The sequence below is a fragment of the Scardinius erythrophthalmus genome, assembly GCF_964197995.2.
Source record: "Scardinius erythrophthalmus genome assembly, chromosome: 22".
Lineage (NCBI taxonomy): Eukaryota > Metazoa > Chordata > Actinopteri > Cypriniformes > Leuciscidae > Scardinius > Scardinius erythrophthalmus.
Window position 1 is genome coordinate 18,107,788 of NC_138242.1, and position 22,936 is coordinate 18,130,723.

Genomic DNA, 22,936 nt, shown 5'->3' on the forward strand with positions numbered 1-22,936 from the left:
ACAATATAGATTGTTTCAAAGCAGCTTTACAGTGATTTACAGTGTTAAAGGGAAGGGAAGGAGGCCTTCACAGGGGAGAGACTAGTTGACACTTCAGGACTGCACTGTCGTCGTGTCCAGGTGCAGGTCCTTCATCATATCTGGATACGGCCTGGATCCAGCGGACTGCGGTAAACCTCGGGATAAATAGAGAGACTAATATTAAAGGGATACTCCACTTTTTTTGGAAATATGCTCATTTTACAACTCCCCCAGAGTTAAACAGTTGAGTTTTACCGTTTTAGAATCCATTCAGCCGAACTACGGGTCTCACGGTACCACTTTTAGCATAGCTTAGCATAGATCATTGATTCTGACGAGCCCAGTAGCATTTCTTTCAAAATGACCAAAGAGTTTCAATATTTTTCCTATTTAAAACTTGACTCTTCTGTTACATCGTGTACTAAGATCAACGGAAAATGAAAAGTTGCGATTTTCTAAGCCTATATGGCTAGGAACTACTCTCATTCTGGCGTAACAATCAAGGAACTGTGCGGCCGTACCATGGGTGCAGCAGGCGTAGTGATATGACGCAGCGCCTGAAAATAGGTCTAATAGGTTAGGCAAACTTAGTCCCGGTCACGTTGGAAGAAGTTACCGAGCTGGGGACTATTTTCTTACAACCATACTGTTTAACTCTGGGGGAGTTGTAAAATGAGCATATTTCCGAAAAAAGTGGAGTATCCCTTTAATATTAGCGTATTAGCGTAGACACCATTCTTCTTATGATGCAACGAGTACATCAGGATTTATGGGAAGTGTTCACGGTTCCAGCTGACCTAATCTATGCAGCCTAACATTGAATTATAGAAGTTGATAATGAGTTATGTGTATGCTAGGCCAAAGAGATGTGTTTTTAGTCTAGATTTAATGGTGGTATCAGCGATTTCAGGCCCAAACATAAATGATCACATTCATCTAATATTTCGCTAGCTGCACGCCCCATAAGCATGCTGTCAAAAAACCGCGTCTCTCTAGGTAGCCTAGGCTCAGAGATCTGCACACAAAAACAGTTGGTATCAACATCACTCAAAACCAAAATAAATAGTGTTCCAACCAATCATCGACAGGGGCGGGTGTTGTGAGGTTTTGCGCTCGTGCACGGGTGCCTATGACGGCTGCATGCGAAAATCTCACAACACCCGCCCCTGTCGGTGATTGGTTGGAACACTATCTGTTTGGGTTTTGATTGTTTGGCCAAACAGACTGAAAACAGCTGTTTTTGTGTGCAGATCTCAGAGCCTAAGCTACCTAGAGAGACGCGGTTTTTTGACAGCATGCTTATGGGGCGTGCAGCTAGCGAAATATTAGATGAATGTGATCATTTATGTTTGGGCCTGAAATCGCTGATACCACCTTTAAAATTGACAGAGATCTCAGTGTAATGTAAACGCAATCCAGCCATCGTGTCTGCATTCACAGGTGGACGTCACAAAACCCTGCCCACTGTCATTATTCCCCCTCCTCTCTCCAGGAATTTCTGCATGTAGCTGTGTGATTTTGCGATACAGTCGAGTGCGAAGTAGTACATGAAATGTTTGCTTTCGCACTCTAAAGTTGCAGAACCATTAATTTTCTGCAAAGAACGCGCATTTTTCCATGCTGGCAACGTTCTCGGATACGTTTCTCTGTACTGTTTCCATTACGGCATCTATCCACATTATTAGTACTTGTAGCCTCTTTATCCTCCTCATTTTGCGAGATTTGTAAAATGTTCCATGACTGAAAACTGTTTTTAAAAGAAAACCCACCACTTCAGGTCGACTTTGCACCGCAGCCATCCTTTTTTTTTTTTTCTGCGGGAATGCGAGATCCGATCTATTATCCAGATATAGAAGCAACTTGATGTGGACAGGTGTAAACGCATCGTGTCCTGATTGGCTTATGATCCAATCTGCTTGATCGCATGTTAATGCCAAGTGTAGACGCAGCCAGAGTGTGTCTGCTTCCCGTACAATGTTAGGAAGACTGTTCCAAAGTTTTGGTGCTAAATAGGAGAAGGATCTACCACCAACAGTCGATTTTGATATTCCAGGTATTATCTACTGGCCGGAATTTTGAGATCGCAATAGACGTGAAGGACGATAATGCGTTAAGAGCTCGCTCAAGTACTGTGGAGCTAAACCATTTAGTGATTTGTAAGTAATCAGCACTATTTAAAAAATTATACGATGTTTAATAGGGAGCCAATGCAGTGTTGACAGAACCGGGCTAATATGGTCATACTTCCTGGTTCTGGTAAGAACTCGAGCTGCTGCATTTTGGACCAGCTGTAGTTTGTTTATTATGCATGCAGGGCAACCACCCATTAGAGCATTACAATAATCTAGCCTTGATATCATGAACACGTGAACTAACTCTTCCACATTTGTCACTGAAAACATATATCGTAATTTAGATATATTTTTAAGATGTAAGAATGCGGTTTTACAAATAATAGAAACGTGACTTTCAAATGAAAGATTGCTATCAAAGAGCACACCCAGGTTCCTAACCGACAACAAAGACTTGATAGAATATCCATCAAGTGTTAGACAGTATTCTAGGTTATTACGTGAGGAAGTTAATTTGTCCAACAATAAGAATCTCTGTTTTTTTAAGTATTAGGAAATTACAAGTCATCCAGTTTTTTATATCAGCTATGGATTCCGTTAATTTTGTGAATTGGTAAATTTCGTCAGGGCGTGAAGAAATATAGAGCTGAGTATCATGTGTGTATGTGTGTATATGTATATATATATATATATATATATATATATATATATATATATATATGAAGAGTTCAGATGCAAAAGCCTCTAAGTGCCATCTGAAATTTTCTTCTAGAATGATCATTTTTATGAAGCTCGTATATTTAAGTTCAGTAATTTCACTTAAATGGCAATGAAAATTGCCAATTAATTGCCATTTAAGTGAAATTACTGAACTTAAATAACCGAGCTTGATAAAAATGATCATTCTAGAAGAACATTTCAGATGGCACTTAGAGGCTTTTGCATCTGAACTCTTCATATATATATATATATATATATATATATATATATATATATATATATATATATATATATATATATATATATATATATATATTATGGTTAATAGGTTAACAACGCCTTATCTAACTCTTTATATATGAGCTAATCAAACAATAACACTTCGTTAATTACAGTGACAATGAATGAAGAACTCTCTATTTGTATATTAGTCTATTAATGAGTTAACTACAATTTATAAACTATTAATTAAGTAGAAACTAATAGTTTTGAAATTATTTATGTGCGTTGTTACTGTATACTTATCAAGTGTTACCATTGTTTTCTATAGAAATATATATATTTAAAATATTTAGTTTACACCTTGATTTTTTTTTTTTTTTATAGACAGGAAGATAAGTCCACTTTGTGTAAATGAGACCTGAACATGAGTTGGGGTGAAGTGTGTGTATGTAGTGGAGGTAATGAGGGTGATGATGAGGTGCAGGTGGGAGCCAAGGAGGGTGATGGGAGATGTAGTGCAGATATGTGACAGTATTCAGTTTATTCAGATATTTTAGAGAAAAAATAATATTCAATGCGTGTCTTAGAGATTATATAAGGGGCTTTCGCACCGGAGGAACCTTTTCATAGTTCCTAGAACTATTGGCGGAATTACTCGGATTTTGGCACGTTCGCACCCCACGAACTAGGAACGATTTTAGTTCTAGGAACTCCTTTTGGAGGAACTAATTTAGCTCCTACTTCAGAGTAGGGTCTAAACCAGCACAATAGGAACTACCAGTGACGTAATATACGCTGATTGGCGGAACGCACGCAAAACACCAGCACCCGCCATTTTTAAAAAGGCATTTCTGTGTAAACACACAGATTACAGCCTATATATTTACCTCACAAACTAACTCTATGAACATGAAAAATAGTGATAGATGGGCCTCCTATACGCTAAGGAGAAAATCCAACGCAACTTTGAGGGGGAAGCGAAACATGATAACTTTTTATGTAATAACGTATTAGACAGGACTGTTATACAGATCTTAAACTAATAAACAATGAGAATGCAAGCACTGTTCTCAGCCTCATGTGAAAAGTGTGAAACTAATTGTGTGTATTTGGTATACATAAAATGCTTGCTATGAAATTAGCCTAAGACTGCAATTATATTCCAGGAGTCTGCCATTTTATTCCAAAAATGTTTAAAATATCATTTCCACAACAGTAATTTCCGCCACATTATGATAATAATACAATATACATATTGAGATTACATTAGATTGTTCAGAAAAAAAGTGACTTCAGACAAAATTACAGAATCTAAATGTGATGCATGTCCATTTTTGCACACTCTTTAGATAAATTAAATACAAAAGTACAACATAGTTTATTTTCTAAACATCCATAGTGTCAAATGAGCCAGTTGAAGAAACAGCCACATATCACAATTCAGTGACCTTAAAGACTTATATTTATTGATATAAGAAGCCTATATATATATATATATATATATATATATATATATATATATATATATATATATATATATATATATATATATATATATATATATATATATATGACAATAATAAGAACACTCTACCGCACACTATTGACTTTATTTTATTCAGAGCGAATAAATAAAATAAAGTCAATAGTGTGCGGTAGAGGGTTCTTATTATTGTAATTCAAGTTCGTTCCTGCAATCTACCTGCACTTAACCAAGCTGGGTTGAATTGGAATATATATATATATATATATATATATATATATATATATATATATATATATATATATATATATATATATATATATATATATATATATATTTGCTGTTGGTAGAGTATAAAAAAAAGAATAAGCAACATTTCATCGAGCTGCATAAATCAACAGTGCTGTTTCCAAGAATTAGCATTCTGTCTAACTACTCTGGTGTCTACCGTCATATATATTTTTTTAGCCTCCTTCAAATGTTTATTTCTATATTTTTGCAACTGAAAAGAACCAAGCTTTAGGGAGAAGGAAATAATGAATGCTTATACTTCCTGTCAGACATACTTTTTCTTTTCTGCTCGACAAACATGATTTTACAATGCAAAATATGCAATATGTGCAGCATTTGGATCCATGAATCACTACGGAGAAGAACTGTCATCTCGCACCATGAGCGCAACCGCTCCGTTGAAGAGACAGAGAGAGAAATAGATGCAAAGAGAAATAGAAAATGAAAAGGAGAGAGAATGAAAATCTGGAGCAGGCGTAGGTGGTGTTTAGAGGAATAAATAATGCAGCATTGAGCTGATAGATTGTGTATTTCTACAGTTACTGTGAAAGGTAGCAAAGTAAGAAACAATGATTTTCAAATAAGGACTAATATTATTGACTTTTAGAAATCAAGAAACTGTGGTTTCAAGAGGCAAATGTTTCAAAGGCCATTCAAATCCCTAAACTGACGAGAACTGAGGTTTTGAAGAATGACATGAAAATGGTATAGTGGACTGCTAGGTGAAATAGAGTTGCAAATACAAAACGGCCAGACTGACTCACCCGTCTTCTCTAAAACACTTACGTGAAGCACAAAAGTGCTTTTGAACAAATTATGAAAATTAATTTCAGTCTTTGGATCGTTTTGGACAAAAACTGTTCATTTTCTATGCAGCACTTTCTTTTTATTCAAGGGTTACATTCTTGTAAGTGCTGATAAATGTTCATTTCCACTAAGTGGCTTGACAGGTCGCAAAGAAATGATACCAGTGGAGGAAGTATTGAAGTATAATACTCATGTCATTTAAATGTGTTCAGTGGCTAATTACATTAAAGCCCGATGTGAAGGGCTATTCTTAAATTGGACTTTGCCAACTGCACCTCAATAACACCTCAATAAGTCCGTGGCCTGCTGCTATTAGCCTCCACTTATCTCCAAAAAATCATATTTTTTTATCTTTTTTAATGGAATTTTAACCAGAATGTTATTTTAAAGTGATTTGCTTTACATTAACGTAATTACATGTGACTCTCTAAGAGTTTGTACTTGAAAATTTCTGAAAATAGAAACATATAAATACCGCACGCAAAAAGGGTCCATTGTCTATGGTCAATAGAGTAGTATGATACATGTACAGCTGTCTGTTGGTCGAATTTGTGGCAAACAGAACCCAATACGAAATCTGTGTAGGGAAATCTTTTGCCCTCCCGCTAAATTCCAAATTGCGTGGTTTCCCACTCTTAAAAGGTTCCAAAATGTGTTTTTTTTATGATGATGCCATAGAAGAACCATTTTAGGCTCCCCAAAGAACCTTTCAGTGAACCATTCCAGTGTTTCCCACAGGATTTTATGAAACTGTAGTGGGGGGACCTCGGTCTTCTAGGGGGGTCCGGGGGTTATGTTTGTGTTTAGGTAAATGTTTGTACATTTTAAAGTTAAATTCAATCTGGTGCACTTTAAGAGTTCAAATTTAAGAGCTCCAACTCCATAATGTCTGTGCATTGACTTGAACCTGAACTTTAAAGGTGACTCAAACCTTTTTTCTAGCTGTGATATAGTGTCTCGGTCTACATTACACTACATAATAATAATAATAATAATAATAATGTTGTTATAATATTATTCCTATGACTGTCACAGGTGGTTGCTGGCAGACAGATGAGGAAGACGGATAATATCCAACACAAAGGTTTATTAATAAGAGATCTGTGGTAGATTTTTCCCTAAACCTAACTACGTCCTATAATATTTATAGTCTAGCGCGTCTACAGTCGACGGCGGCTGAGTCTATTCCTATACCCTAGTGTGTCTACAGTCGACGTTGGCTGGGTGCCCCTAACTAGTTCCCTTAAAGGAGAACTCCGGTCAATTTTAACATTAAGCTCATTTTTTTGTAAATTTGGAGTGCTGTCAATACAGAGAACAACGACAAAAATCGGTGTTGCCTACACTGTGTTATCCTCTTTTTAAAATTTGCACCCTGTTGACTTCAATGGGGCAAGTTTTAAACCTGCTTTTAGCCTCTTAACATCCTTGATGTGTCATTACAAGTGTACAGCTAATGTGAGTGATTCCTTCAGAGTGATCACAGGTGAATCTGACTGCAGTAGATGTGAAAGATATGAATAAAAATGATGTTATTTCAGCCAGCGCACATACCTGTATTTACATCCTGTTTTCGGTCGAAGTCCATAGTAATCGATTGTCGAGTTCACGCGCGTGATCATAGGTAACTAAACCTATGCGGGTGAACTCGACAAGTGGTGGAGAGATGGTGAAGATCCTGGAGCCGCAGCGATGACCTTCCGAGAGCGAGGTGGGGGTCTGGAGGTCTGAGGAGCCTGAGGCTGGGTGGAGCAAGTCATAGCAGAAAGGGTGGAGGACCAGAGAGCAGTGGATGGTCCGCAAGTCTGCAGCGAAGGTGAATCGATGTCTGACCTCAGTGGAGCCGTCATGCCGAGGGAGTCTGACGAGACTGAATGGGCGATGGTCCATGGCGAGGTCGAGGGTGGAAGGAGCGCAGGTGCGGGAGCCAGGGCGACAGGTCGAGGCAGAGCGTAGTGCACCGAGGTGGAAGGCGGAGCAGTTTCCGAACCCGCGACGTCCACCAGCACTCTATCGGGCTCACACACCTGGTCAGGCGAACACTGCTCAGGCTCCGTGGCGATGTGGTCCTCGGTCGCTCTTGTGGGCGCAGGTTCATACATCGCGGCGGGCTCCATCGCGTTACCTGCGGTGGGCTCAGGTCAACGATCCTCGCCATTTGGGTGGTTCTGGCTGGGCACTGGATGGGGTGTGAGGCTGGTGGTATCCTTGACGGTGAACGCAGATCCGCAGGACACAAGCACCCACTCCATATATACAAAGCTCCCTTGAGGAACCTCCCTGGATAAAGGCAGTTATCCGGGAAGGTGGTCTGATATTTATCCAATCTCAAAGCATTTTGTAGCTCATATATATGGTGAACCATGGTGAAAGATTGCATTTAAACAGAACTGAAGTGTTGTTCATTGTTTGCCCCTGTGCACACAGAGGTATATATGTGTTTTATTGCATGCTGGGAACATCAGGAGGCAATGCAATTGTTCCTAAGACTTGGCAGGACTTGATTTTGTCCATGGGGAATTGACTGGAACATTGGATCGTTGTGATTTCCTAATTGCTGTGATCTAATTTTGAGTGACAGGTTGTCCCGCCCTCATGCCGAAAAACCCGTCATCAAAGAAGAAAAGAGATTTCATTGCTAGAGGGAGGGGATGTTATTTTGATTAAATATGACGAGGGCACATAATGTGCACGGATAAATAATTTATAATAAATACTGCAATATTCCCATTAAAAAATAGAATTGTCCATTTTGACTTCATGGAGTCTTGTCCTCAAATCCTATTTGTCTGGTACACTTTAAAAATGTATGCATTTGCTTTTGGAAGACATTTTTACCAAAAGCAAGTAAGCAACCCATAATTTTCAATAAAAAAGTCAGTTATCCTTAGACATGCTGTCATGTTATATGCTGCTATTTTACCAACATGACTGTATTCCGTCATGTGTCCCCATGCAAGTCCTAAAGGATGAGTTCTTACATGTGTTCCCATAGGAGTACACAATATCAGATGCTTTCTGCTCTGAAAAACACTAAAATCTAGCTTGAGGGCAAAAGCTGAACTTTTTTTACACTTGCATACATTCATAAATATACAAACAAATAAATGAATGAATAAATAAATAAAGTCCAAGTAGCGAACTAGCAAACAAAAGTAAACAGTTCTCCCAAATGCAGCCCAACTTTTGCTTGCTGGTATTACGCTTGCTTGTTCACTTGAGCTGGTGTCAGAAACTCGTCTTGCCTCCCCTTTGTTAATCTGCAGTAAACAACACTGTGTCTAGGGAGTTTGCATTGCGTGGGGACATATTTTTCCTCCAAAAAAAAAAAAGTAAAAAAGAGAAAGAAAGCGGGGGAAAGAGCGAGGGAGAGCATGATTAAATATGATGCCTCTCACACTCAACAGTGTGCACAGTGATAAAAGCTGTTATGACATCCTGTTGACAGGTTAAACCCGCAAATCCAGTTAATTGACGTTGCCTCAGATTCATGTTGCCCTATCAGAGATTTTGCGAGTTTCATATCGTTAGCGTGCACTTATCTTATTCCCCGGAGTGAGGTCTTGCGTATAGTGATGTTGCCAGCAAAACCTCTATCTTATCTGATATCATGAGTAATCACTCAGACCTTGTGTAATTTATTATTCACATGGTTGAGTGATCACATGCTTTTCTTACATATGCTTTGTTTCTTTCCACTTCAGACGTGGTGGCATCCCTGTGAATTGTACCTGATTGAACTTTATGCTGTAAAACATATTATTTGTTGTATAGAAGAGATACAGTTTAATTAATTATCACACAGTTGTTCACTTCATTAAAAAATAAATCAGTATAGGCACAAGTGTTACTGATCACGACTATAGAGTGGTACAGGGATGACATTAAAACCAGGAAGACCAATTCACTACTGGTTCCATCAAGATTTTCCTTTGGGGTTTTTCAATTCATGAGTAAAATAAAGCTTGTGGTAAACATAACTTGAAACTTTGACGTTTTGGTCTATGTAAATTACACACTCCCATAACGAAAATTAACTTTTGAAGTAGTTGTTTATATTTGAAAATGTATGTTTCTAATAAGTAACTAGATAAGACAGTTTGGGTTGTGAGTGTGTGCAGTTTACGGGTATGTTTTACGCAAGAACGATACTGTACTAAAAACAGACGACAACATTGTCAAAACGATCCCCATTCACACGGATCTGTGAAAATGACTTGAAAGGCTGTATTATGCATGCCAGGCCAGTAGTTGGCGATGTCACTGTCAAAAAACACCCCGTGAACACGAAATATGCATACGCATGACATCATAGTCTTCACAAATTCATGTTTTTGTTGTTTACGTGGCGACGGTAAAGGCATCGTTTTTAAAACTTTGCACTTTGAAACCCAAAAGTTTGCGTTTTGGTGGCCCCAAAATGCCGTTGTCATGTAAATAAGGCCAAAATGCATAAAAAGTTTTCCATTTTCAGTTGAATACGGTGTCGTGTGGTAGAATGCTAGAACAAGTACACCTGCTGGAGAAAACATGCATTTGCTTAATTAGACTTTTGATTCAGAACCTTACAGTTACTGAGATTCCAAACTTCGCCGTGTGACAACTAGCCCCGGTCTCCTCATTAAGGTGTAAATCTCTTTTTCACATTTTTTTATGTGGCAAATTTATGCCAAATCATGTTTAGAGTATCAAGCTTGTATATTTAAGTTCAGTAATTTAACTTAAATGACAATTAATAGGTAATTTTCATTGCCATTTAAGTTAAATTATTGAACTTTAATATACGAGCTTGATAAAAATGATCATTCTAGAAGAAAATTTCAGATGGCACTGAAACTCTTCATGGATTGCACTGGAGATATTTTTTCATCTTAAATCAAATATTTTTCAGTGTTAGCTACTGTCTGTCACAGGTATGACAACCTGATGTAATCTTTTTAGATTTTTCTTCTTTGAGGGATCGACTGAAATACAGATGAGAAAGATCTGAAGTGGGAGAGATTTTTTCCCCTTCCAACATCATTTTGAAAGACACTATCCTTTCCTGCCTTACACAGTTTTCAAGTGCATGTTGCATTAAGAATGATAATTTTGACTCATTTTTTTTTATTAATTTTTTTTTATTTTTTTTATTAGAGATGTTAATTAACAACAATTTATTTAAATATTATAAATGGTATTATGAAATGATGTGATTAATACATTTAAAGGTACACTATGTAACTTTTGGTAATTTTTTTATTGCATTTAAATGTGTAAATACATCATCAATCCTTGTTATCAGTATTTGAGTCCAAGTTCAAACACTATGAAATGCTCCAATGTTAACGTACAGATCTGTAACACTGCCAACGGGACATTAAACAGGGAGTGTTTGTCCGAACTCACAACCGTTTTTTTCGAGGGAACGCAAAATATTTAAAAAATATTTTTTTCTCCCATCACAAATTTTTTCCACCACCACGTCCTGTAGGAGGCTGCAGTTTGAGGACTGCATAGGACCCTAGTTTTATAGCACCACTAGCCAACTCTACTCCAACAGAGGAGACTTGATTCAAACTTCAAACAAACAGATACAAAGACTATAGACCCACAGAAATATTTCTTTTTTTTTATTCTCTTTCTTTCCCACTTTTTTTTAACATAAGAGCAGGCATGACCATTTTAAACTTTAATGTGCGGTGCTTTCGGTGTCAGCAGTCTCCAGTTATTATTTAGCTGTGCAAAAATTCATTGTGCTGCTGGATGTTGTAAACTGGTATTTGTTTTCAAATTATTTTTATTAATTAACGTACTAATAAACACACCATTGCAGAGCAATTATTTTACTGTTTACTGAATTTCAAGTCTTGCATGTACACAGAAAATAGTCTTTCTTTCCAAGATACCTGAATTTAAAACCAGAATAGTTGCACATATATTGAAACAAATTAGGTTAAATGTACAAACCGGGTACGTTTAGGGTTAGGAGTTGGTTAGGACAATATGTCAGTTAAGTGTGTACTATTGTATTGAACAACTAAATCATTCCTGAAAAATACTAAAATAAATGTAGAGTTGAATAGTAGCCTAAGAGGTATTATAAACTGCTAATACAAAAAAAAAAAAAAAAAACCTAGGGTCCTCCTTTTGTCCTATATGTACAGTTCATCAGGATACGCCATGCTTATAGTGCTCGTGGCATCAAAAAAAGCAACCAGTCAAGTCTGGATGTGTACATATTTATATATATATATTTTTTTTAAATCTAAACACAATTGCACTGAAAATGTTTAATTGACATACGTGGATTGGATTGCTGTGGACTGTAGGCCAGTGATAGGCTCTTTGTTAAGTTTACTCAATGCTGTACATTATTGTTTTATAAGCAAATATTCATAATTCATTCAATTCAACATATCATGTAATCAATTTGACTTTGACTTTAATTTAATCATTTGACAGGTCTAAATAAATGTCTAAAAATCACTTCTTCTGCATTAGTTTGATATTCAGAAAAAATACAGTAATATCACTCACTAACCATAATGTTTCCTCATTGTACAGATGCTTCCTCATCCTCACCTACACCTATCCTTACACCTGGCCAGAATGTTGACTTTGAGCCTGCATGTGAGAAATGTTTGTGCTGTCTGCTAATTAAATATGTGAGTATTTAAAAACAACCACCAGCTGTAAATAGCATGAATGTCTGTCCCTGGGGAAGCTGCCAAGCTGTTCTCTTTCTCGTTTCTCACGAGTCACAAACAACAATTTCAAGGAGTCTCCCGTCTCTGTTACAGGGGACCCAGTGTTATTTGTACAATCAGATTTTTTATGAGATGCAGAGAACGCTGTACTCGGAGGATACAAAGGGATAATGTCCCAGAAGGCTGTGTGTGTGTACAGCTTTTAATTAATAAGGGCACCTTGCACCATTCTCAGCTGTACTCTTATCTTACTGTACTCTCTAAATGATTCTTCATTACGCAGCATTTTGATTCATTCTATTTCAACCATTTCATGTGCACCACAATTAAAACAACAAATCATTTAATATTTTATTTTATAATTATTAGCTACACTGATATTTCATCAAAATATCATATTATTTTAAGTTCCTAATTTATCGTGCACCTTTCCCTCTAAATATTAGATATGAAATTAAGAGCATTTTTCCTTTGTATTTCAATGGTGCCACTAGTGTCAACAAACGGAATTGCTAAAATCGGGAGTGTTTTAAAACAGGTTTACCTGAATCTTCGGATACAAATGGGTCATAATTCGCCCGCCAAGTGATGAACGCATTTTTACACATAGATTTACACTAAAGCAGCGCGAAAACAGGAGCATTTACCCTCTGCTTATCAATAATCATGAATAAATTATTCATTCAGAACAAATGACAGCCATTAGTTTTGGAGGGAATATGAATGGCACTAAGGCTAAAATGTTAAACAACGTAAATAATTATTTCTGACTTATTTAGCTGTCCATTCAATATAGGAGGTATTTAGGATGAACCATTGATGATTCTCACTTCACGGTCATAGTTTTGATCAGAAAACATCACATTCATCAAATCAGATCTGAAAATCCTGCATACGCCCCAGTGTGGCTTTCCATTGGAAATGACTGACTTCTGGTGTCTAGCTGTTTGCTGTAAGTAGTGAAAAGGTGGTTTAAATTGCTTGCCTATAGCTGGGAGAAAGTATTTTAACATTGAAAAATTACACACATTACTTTTAAGTGGTTCTTTGTTTATCCGCTGTAGGGAAAAGGACAGATGGCATTTAAATACGATTATTCAATCTTAGTGTTTTTGTAAATTGTGTCTGCTTTATGGTAGAAACAAAGGGGAGGGAGAGGGAGAGAGAAAGAGGCAAGACTTTGTGGCAAAGATGGATCTACTTAAAATGTCTTGTTATTGTAAAGGGAAATACCATAAAAATACAACAGTAAATTCATCAACTGTAAGTTACCTTGCGTTAAAAATAAATATTTTAAAGGGTTCATTCACCCAAAAATGTCAGAGTCGTTCCAAACCCGTAAGATGTTCGTTCATCTTCGGAACACAAATTAAGATATTTTTGATTAAATCCGAGAGCTTTCCGATCCCTCCATAGACAGCAACACCACTGCAACTTACAAGGCCCAGAAAGGTAGTAAAGACATTGTTAAAATAGTCCATGTAAATAAAGAGGTTCAAATGTAATGTTATGAAGCGACGAGAATACTTTTTGTGCAAAAATAATGACTTTATTCAACAATTTCTTCTCTTCTGTGTCAGATCTCCTTCGCTATTCGCGTAGTAATCACAGTACAGCGCTTCAGAGGTGGAAGAGAAGAGATTGTTGAATAAAGTTGTTATTTTGGGGTTTTCTTGCGCACAAAAAGTATTCTTGTCGCTTCATGACATTGCATTTGAACCTCTGTAGTCACATGGACTATTTTAATGATGTCTTTACTACTTTTCTGCGCCTTTGCAAAGTTGCAATGACATTGCTGCCTATGGCTGGTTCAGAAAGCTCTCGGATTTCATCAAAAATGTCTTAATTTGTGTTCCGAAGTCTTACGGGTTTGGAACGACATGAGGGCGAGTAATTAATGACAGAAGTTTCATTTTTGGGTGAACTAACCCTTTAACAGAAAAGACAAGAAACGATTTTAGGGCCCGAAATGAAAGACATGAAATGATCTTACACCCGGCGCAAGCGCGACACAAGTGTTTTTTGCTAGTTTCAGTCCGACGCAGTTATCATTTTCACGTCCTGTGCCACGTTGTTTAAATATCAAATGCATCTGCACCCATTTTGGCACCAATGGGCGTGCTGGTCTGAAAACGAGGTGTGTTCTGGCGCATTGTTGGTGCGTTGCTATTTTGAGGCAACATAAATATTTGTTTTGTTATTTAATGAGCGCGTTAGTAATGTGCGCCTAAAGGCGGATCCACAACGCTGCTTATTAAACACACAGGGACGCACAGCAGCACACACACATGGCAAATATTTAAAATAAAAGTATTAGAATGTAAAATATTATTATTGTGTACATAAAGATATGGTGGAATCTGTCTTGTCCCGTAGATGGTCTGCTTGCGCACTTTTACCTCACGCACGAGCAGATCCGTTTGCGCTCTGGAGACGGTTTTGGTCTTTCCACTATCAAATTCCATCATGTAAATATTCCAAAATGTAACTGGCATTTTAAGGGAATGGGAGATGAGACTCTGATTGGTTTAACGCACGTTAATCCCAAAACACACCCATTACTCATCATGAGAATAGGGACAACCCTTTTACAGCATTTTTCCCGTTGTTAAACTAGCAAAAGTGGATTCGGACACGGCCTAAGTGAACTTGCGCCGTGCGCTTTAGACCATGCGCTTAGATCGTTAAAATAGGGCCCCCTGTCTCTCTGTTTTGATGGTGTTTTGTGTTTGGGTAAAATTGTGCCCTGTTTTTAGTCACCATATAGACTAAGAGGTGTTTATTTTTTTTATTGAGGAAGCATAAAATATTGATTACAGACATCTGTGGCTAAGATGAGGGGTGTGGAGATGTGAGAGCGACTTTAGCTCTATATTTTTACCATGATTTTCAGTCTGATGATGATCATTAAAACCCGAACACACCCAGAAGCTCACATGCTCTCTGACTGTAGAGATTTGCATATCCTATTAAACACACACTCAGAACGAGCCCCTCTCCAGCTTTGAGGAGTGTTTAAGTCGTGCAGCAGGCACACTCCGCAAGCTGAGCCTCCCACTCTCCGGCACTGCCAAGTGCGTCATCCCCTCTCCCCTCTCGCCCTCTGGCCCTGGAGTGGCCCCTCAGCCCCCCTGACACTGTATCCATCCCCACAAGAGCCTGTGTAGGACTGTTTAATATACACTGTGACCAATTATCTCCATTCGATTAGCTTCCATAATAATTGATTCTGTAGAAGTCAGAAAGCACCAGGCGGCGTGTCAAGAGATCCTGAAAAAAGTTATTTTTCCTCCCGCACTTTTACAATTTTTTCGTTCTTCTGTATTAATGTAGCAGTCAGACTAATTTATCAACTGCAATTTTTGAAGTGCCCTTGGGAAGAAAGTTGCTCGTCATCGTATACTCCCGAATTATTAGGTGGATGGCTCTGAAAACGCAGCATTGTTTGTTAATATTACTTCCTGTAAGGATGGTTTTATAAACACGCCAATTTATCACCGAGGATAAAATAGCAGAACACATTTTCGTTTTATTATTTGAGCTTGTGTTCTGTTTGCAACATTCATCTTCTGTGTGTTCAGGTGTCACTTAGCGCTCTAACTTAGCAGACTGCTGATGGCACAGATCCTGCTGATGTAGACCTCTTTTACTGAGCGTTTTTAGTTCTTATAAAACACTCCCGTAATTCCTCTTCTCCTCTATCAACCTCCCTATAAGCCATTTTAAGCCCCTCTCTGGTGTGGCATTACCAGGGATAGTTGTTCATTTGTTCTGTTTACGGCAGGGATGTGACGTCCAAACTTATATACAGGGACTAACATTTGAGACCAGTCCAGTGGAACCAGCACCTGATTTGGTACCACTGCACTGCACCGCACATATTAGGCCTAATATCAATAATATTACAAGTTGTGTATCTTAGAAATGCACATTTGTATGGAGCCCCTGAGGGGACATTTGCAAAAAAAATACAAAATAATACGGACTTTCGCGTTTCGCGTGCGCACGTGTGACAATTTCCGGTTTGGTTATAGTGTCATTACTACAAATGTGGGAAAAGGGATGAGATGAGAGTGTGCTTGGAGCATGCCTCCAGAGATTTGTCATTTGAGATTGTTTGTGGACTGTACTTTACTGTAAGAAAAAAAAGAATGAATATCACATAAATGAATATCAGGTCCCACATCATGGATTACATAATCAGAGAGTAGCCTATTTCTTTTCGTTTTGATTGTTTTGTTTAAAGACATTTCAAACTTTCTTCAGATGTATTTCTCATCTATGTGAGGCATACACCGAGTTTCGGTTAATTTATGATGAGATGCGTTCCAGTTCACGTGCAATGCAAGTGACCACGGCGCGCCAGCGCCTCCATGATTATATTGTCTGCTATATATTTGCTTCTCATTTATTAAATACAGGCAATTGGTTGATGAAAAAATGATTAAGATTAAGATACAATTTATACAAAACGAAATTCACTTTAAACAAAGGCTTTCTACAAAACAAAACTTAATGAAGTGGTCAAAATCATGTCTGACCCACTCCATGTCTCATATATTGCGCATACTATCTTACTCGTGCTGTTCACTTTTCATAATCAACATAGATGGAAAAATTATACATTATAATATTTTAACAAATATGAAACTAAATGCGCTTATTTAATGGCTACAAAATATATAGTAGGCCTACAGACTCTCTATTTGTACACTGTACATTGCTGCACATTCATTTAATTCTGAATTTTGCACACATAAGTTGAAAGGCATTTGTTTGTGCATAGTAAAACATATCTGCAAAATTGATCAATTTCACGGATAATTGTGCGTGCATTTATTAATTAGGCCTATTATCCTAATGAATAATGCAACAAAGACGAAGCATGTAAACTGCATATTTTGTTTATTCAGAATGGAATGGATCGCAAATGGATTTTGACCACTTCATTAAGTTTTGTTTTGTAGAAAGCCTTTCTTTAAAGTGAATTTCGTTTTGTATAAATTGTATCTTAATTTTAATAAATTTTTCATCAACCAATTGCCTGTATTTAATAAATGAGAAGCAAATATATAGCAGACAATATAATCATGGAGGAGCGCCGTGGACGTCAACTTGCATTGCATGTGAACTGGAGCGCATCTCATCATAAATTAACCGAAACTCGGTGTATGCCTCACATACATGAGAAATACATCTGAAGATAGCTTGAAATGTCTTTAAACGAAACAATTCAAAACGAAAAGAAATAGGCTACTCTCTGATTATGTAATCCATGATGTGGGACCTGATATTCATTTAAGTGAAATCCATGCTTTTTTTTCTTACAGTAAAGCACAGTCCACAAACAATCTCAAATGCAAACTCCCTATAATAAGACAAATCTCTGGAGGCATGCTCCAAGCACACTCTCATCTCATCCCTTTTCCCACATTTGTAGTAATGACACTATAACCAAACCGGAAATTGTAATGCGTGAGCACGCTAAACTTTCTCGTGCGCACGCGAAAGTCCGTATTATTGTTATTATTATTTTTTTGCAAAGGTCCCCTCAGGGGCTCCGTACATTTGAGAGCAAGGGTGGGGGAAAATATCGATTCTAAGATGCATCGCGATGCGGATGTGGACGATTCTGAATCGGTTCACAAATGTCCAAAATCTGATTTCTAATGGCGCTTTTCCACTACACAGTACCAGCTCGCCTCGGTTCGCCTCGCCTCGACTTGGCTCTGTTTGGTTTTCCACTGTGTAAAAGTTGTACCTGTACCTGTACCTGCTTCCAGGTACTTTTTTTCGTACCACCTCCGGCGAGGTTCTAATGGCGCTTTTCCACTACACAGTACCAGCTCGCCTCGGCTCTGTTTGGTTTTCCACTGTGTAAAAGTTGTACCTGTACCTGCTTCCAGGTACTTTTTTTCGTACCACCTCCGGCGAGGTTCTAAGCGAGCTGAGGCGATACTAAAATGTGACGTGAAAACACGGCAGACTGCTGATTGGTCAGAGAGAATCGTCACCATTCACTGCATCATCATTGCACGCGCCAGACGGAGTATCCTGAATAAAAAAACAACAAAAACATCCAAAAACAGCATACACTCGATTTCCTCCATTGTCCTGTGTGTGTGGGTAGCGGGTGTGTCTCGCGTAAAAGATTAAGTCACGGCAGTTTCCTGCGGCGTCGCTATGACGACCAGGTACTATTGTGGAGGTACTATCTGCAACGGAAAGCGGAGCGAAAAGCGAGTCGAGCCGAGCCGAGTCGAGTTGAGCTGATACTGGTAATGAAAAGCGCAATAAGCGAGCTGAGTCGAGCCAAAGAGTATAGAAGCCCAAGAGGCGAAACTCTGTTGTGTTATGGGTAACAGTCTGTAGATGGCGCTGCGGAGGCGCGTCCGCCATTATGGACTGAAAGCTGCTGAAATCGTTAGCGCCAGTTTGCTAGATTACACATCTTTTTGACTAATGCTTCCATTCTATGTCAATGCCTCTTCTCTCACAAAAAGAAAAAAAATACAAAAAAACTTCTCATACACAAATGCACACACAATAGATGGTGGTGTCTGATTAATTACTGAGATCTTATGGCACCACTTCCATTTTAGTACTGTTTATAGTTCACGTGTGCACTTGCTAGATTGCACATCTTTTTTGTACCTTTCCGCCTGTAATAGGACATTCACAGATTGTTTTTGTTCTTGCCATTGAAACTTTCACTGTGTGCACTTTCACTGAAGATGTTGAAAAAACAAGTTGTTAATATTTTTGTGATATTCTATGTAAAAGATTAACTGTCTTTAGAAATTTTCATTTATAATTTTATTTATTTATTTATTTATTTTTCCAAATCATATATATGGTGATGTTCACTAATTTCAAAATCAACATTTTAGATAAGCTGCTGGCCATTTGAAATTTGTCCCCGGGCCGGACTTTGGACGCCCCTGTTTAACTGTTTAGCTCTGGCCTGATACACTTCATTTCACAGAGGCCGAAAAGTTTTTCACTTCTCTTCTGTAACATCTTGTTGGGATAATTCTCGAAAATTGTACCGTAAACAATTGCATCTGTATTTCTTGGGAAAATACTTTGTGCTGATTGATATTATTGAGACCTTGATGCCAGCTGGAGATTATATTTTATGTGTATAGTCAGCAGATATTTACATGAGCAGAATCTGTTTATGAAATATTCTGGCTGATTTGACAACGCTTTTGCCGATTTTCTTGCAAAATTAGTTAAAGGAAATCTGGGCCTGATTATGAGTATAGCAGTTTATATATATAATATGTGCATAAATTGTCCATTTTACATTACATTTTGAATCAACTGTAGTGTAGCCCAGTTAATGTGTGTAACACATCTTGTACAAATGTAAAATAGCATGCACAACTTATGCCCAATAAGATATCAGATATGTGTTATCAGATGTACATTGAGGTCCAAAAGTCTGAGACAGTCTATACAGTCACATGATGATTGTCACAAATTTGCTAATGTCATCAGTAAACTCATGGTGCAATCTGAAAAATATCAGACTTTTGAACCTTACTGTATGTAGTCCAACCAAGATATCACAGATAGGTCCATCATTTCCTTGAGTTGCTTTATGAGATCCACTTGTGCTCCGAGTCGTGAACAGCTGCTTTTCCCAGACCGCCATTTTTCTGCTGTCACACATCAGTCACATTCTCACCCAGCTGTCAGAATCACTGCCGTCTTGGACCCAAGGGTGGATCCACAGCCTATGGGCCCTCCTTTCAAATGCATTTAGCCAGCATCCCCTCCTCTTCCTCCTTCCCTCTTCTCTGATCCATTCATTGACTCCATCCACTTCCACAGCTTTGGAAATCTGAGACATCTGGCTTCCTGGTATCAATCTATTTGAGATAAACCTTATATCACCAACCTCCACAGCACACTGACAGATAATTTTGCTTCATAAGCAATTAAACAGTAATGCCACAAATATTGTTTTTGAAAGAGAAAGATTGTGATTGGATCTCTTTAAACTTGCAATTTTGAAGGTTCTTCATTTTGTTTTGGAGGTCTCCTACAACAGGTTTACATGCACACAAGGTCAAAAAACATTTTAATTTTCTCATAATATACATAGCACATCACCTCTTTTTTTCACAGTGTCTGAAATGGCTTGATAAAAGATCCACTCTCTCTAAACCCCTCCTTTCCCGAGAGCCTACTCTGCTCTGATTGGTCAGATGGTCCAGTCTGTTGTGATTGGTCTACCACATACAGCACATGTCAGAAATGAAACGCCTATTATATAAATTTTATCTCCACAGGCTTCATCAGCTTTTGTATACATAGTGATACAAACAGTGACAATGTCGTCAGTTTTACTGTATCAGTTCCAGCGCGAGTTGTCATCTTTTGGAAGTGCATGTAAAGTGGATTTGCAGTGTCGACAACACACACCAAACATTTCCAGGCCTCAGCTACAACTACAGTATTTGAGGGTAGACGTTTTTTCACGGGCAGCCAATGAAGACCATAGGCTGGCATTATGCAAATCTGTTGCAAACATATGTAAGTTTATAACAGGAAGTAAGACTGGAATTGCTGATGACTTTTGTCAGTTGTTTTAGGAGCTTATTTGTTGTGCACTTTGATCTTTAAAACTTTGCAGACCTTTTACTTTCACAAACTATATTACACACTACAAGAAAGGTAATATTAAAAAAGCATAATAGGGCCACTTTAAACGTACTAGGAGGAACTGGTCCTGACAAAAGCATTCATTGCCATATTTTTAACAGGGAATTGCAAGTTGTATGTGGGTGTTTACTCAAATATGTGCACTTAGTATATGTTCCATGGTTTGATTTTCATTAAAACTGATAGATTTCAACTATTATATTAAAAAGTTTGGGGTATGATTTTTTTTTTCTTTTGAAACAAAAGAAAAATTGTATTCATAATTAAAATGATCAAAAGTGACAGTAAATACATTTATGGTGTTGCAACAGATTTGTATTTCAAATAAATGCTGGTCTTTTGATCTTTCAGTTCATCACAGAATCGTGAAAAAAAAAATTACTAAAAACATTTGAACGGTGGTGTATAAAGGTCAGAATGAAAGTGTCTTGGAAAGGTTTGCATTCATTTTTATTTATTTTTTTTTCTTTTAAATGCCTTTTACATATAGATTTTCCAGATCTCTTATTTTAGATCTCCCAGACATAGATTTTGTAATCGCTTCCCTTAAATTATGAAAATCCATCGTAAAAAATAAAAATGCAGTTAATCTAAACCAACAGTTAAATAAACATAAGCCATTTAAATTTTTATGTAAAAACTTGAATTTCTACACAATTTACGACTGTCACTCAGTTGTGCCGTCATTTCCATCACAACCAACATGGTGTAGCCAACTTGGTTAACAAGGAGCTCAGTGAGCTTGAGATGAAACAGAACAGATTATTTATATTATGCATCATTTAGAACAGCAGAATTTTTTTACATGATGTTAAAATAATGATAAATTTGATAAGTTTGTCATAGAAATAGGGCAGTCTCTGTGGACCGATTACATAAACTAATACAAATGTAAAAACTGTTTTAAATGAGTTTAAAGGAGTCCACAGGGGCAAACATGGCCATCGTTGAAGAAACACTCTTATTGAACAGATGCCATAGAAATGCTCTGTTCAAGAAACATCAATACTGCCAGAGATTCTGCTCTCCTGTGTCATTAAACAAACACTTGACACTGCAGTCTTTATCACTGGTAGTGGTGATGCCATGTAGGACCCTATGGAGAAAAGCTAGTAGTGCTTGTTGTGGGTACAACAAGCACTACAAGGGCAGCTCCCTCAGAGATCATTAAAAAGAACACTTAAAACTTGACAATAGCTTTTTTGACTTTCGCAGCAAGTTGGCTGTTTTCTCTCTCACTTTCTCTCTTACTTTCTTCTTTTACACTCAAGTCGAGGTCAAAGCTAGTGCCCGGTTTCCCAGGCGAGGCTTAAGCTTAGTCCCAGACTAAAATGTATGTTTGAGCTGTCTTAACTGAAAGCAACTCACACTGACATATCTTAAAATATGTCATTGCCATTGTTTTGTCTCAAGATGCTCATCAGTAATTCATTTTAAAAAAGCTACTTAAAGGGTTAGTTCACCCAAAAATGAAAATTCTGTCAGTAATTACTCACCCTCATGTTGTTCCAACCGCGTAAGACCTTCGTTCATCTTCGGAACACAAATTAAGATATTTTTGATGAAATCTGAGCCATGTCTCACTCCTCCATAGGCTGCTATGTGACCGAAACTTGCTGGCCCAGAAAAGTTATTAAAGAGATCGTTAATATAGTCCAAGTAACTCCAGTGGCTCAATCTTAAGTATATCAAGCGACAAGAATACTTTTTGTGCGCAAAAACAAACAAAAATAACGACTTTATTCTACTATTCATTTCCTTCTCTCTGGGCCTCGTAGTGTTTTTGCGCTGCGTGTCTTTGTTGCACGTCATCACGCATCACACACATGACCGGCGTCGGCCAATAGTGAGCCTACGTGGTGACGTGTAACACAGACGCGCTGCGCAAAAACACTACGAGGCCCAGAGAGAAGGAAATGAAATAAATGAATTATTTTTGTTTGTTTTTGCGCACAAAA